Source organism: Bombus bifarius, unplaced genomic scaffold (genome assembly GCF_011952205.1).
Source record: "Bombus bifarius isolate JDL3187 unplaced genomic scaffold, Bbif_JDL3187 scf7180000008128, whole genome shotgun sequence".
Taxonomy (NCBI): Eukaryota; Metazoa; Arthropoda; class Insecta; order Hymenoptera; family Apidae; genus Bombus; species Bombus bifarius.
In genome coordinates this window covers 52,275-52,890 of record NW_022884460.1, presented here as the reverse complement: position 1 = coordinate 52,890, position 616 = coordinate 52,275, and the positions used below count along the sequence as shown (strand labels likewise).

The 616-nt window shown below is 49.5% G+C and overlaps 1 non-coding gene across 1 annotated transcript; it reads right to left on the bottom strand.

Annotated features, from left to right (window-relative positions):
* Positions 1-273: 273 nt before the first annotated feature.
* Positions 274-380, bottom strand: LOC117208466. Its single transcript, XR_004487703.1, has one exon. It is a non-coding gene; the product is annotated as a U6 spliceosomal RNA (small nuclear RNA).
* Positions 381-616: the final 236 nt, after the last annotated feature.

Sequence of the window (616 nt, the reverse complement as noted above, 5' to 3'; positions counted from 1 at the left end):
ACACGCCCGGGGGCCTGATGGTCCACCCCCGGACGGCCACGATTGCTCGATGGCGACGCAGCGGGGCTCGCTTTACAACCCGCGGCTGCACCGGTACTGAGGTATCTTTTCCCTGCGCCGTAAACGTTACTGCCTTTTTTGTCTGCCATATCCATCCTCCGCAAAATTCTCTGCACCGGATCTGCAAACTGGCGGGTGCCAAAGGCACCGACGAGCCACTTTCCCAGGGCATAGTCCTACTCCCTGAAAACCCATACCCGCCTCGTGTTCCCCGAAAGTGTGGATCGCTTCACGATTTTGCGTGTCATACTTGCGCAGGGGTCATGATAATCTTCTATGTATCGTTCCAATTTTAGTATATGTAATGCCGAAGCAAGTACTCCCCAATTTCTACCTGATGGAACAATAACCATAAGGAATGTCACGATTTGAAGGTGTTTTAGGCCACTTAACGGCTTTAGCGGTAAATCCAGAAGCCTCGTTTTATGAACGTTCCTTAGGATTATTGCGACCCGCATAATTATATGCCGGAGATGAAAGGAAAACCGGAGCCTTCCCTTTGCAACTTTTGGGAAAGTTTTCTAATGCTTTAGCCTAGATTTTATCATAGCTGTAA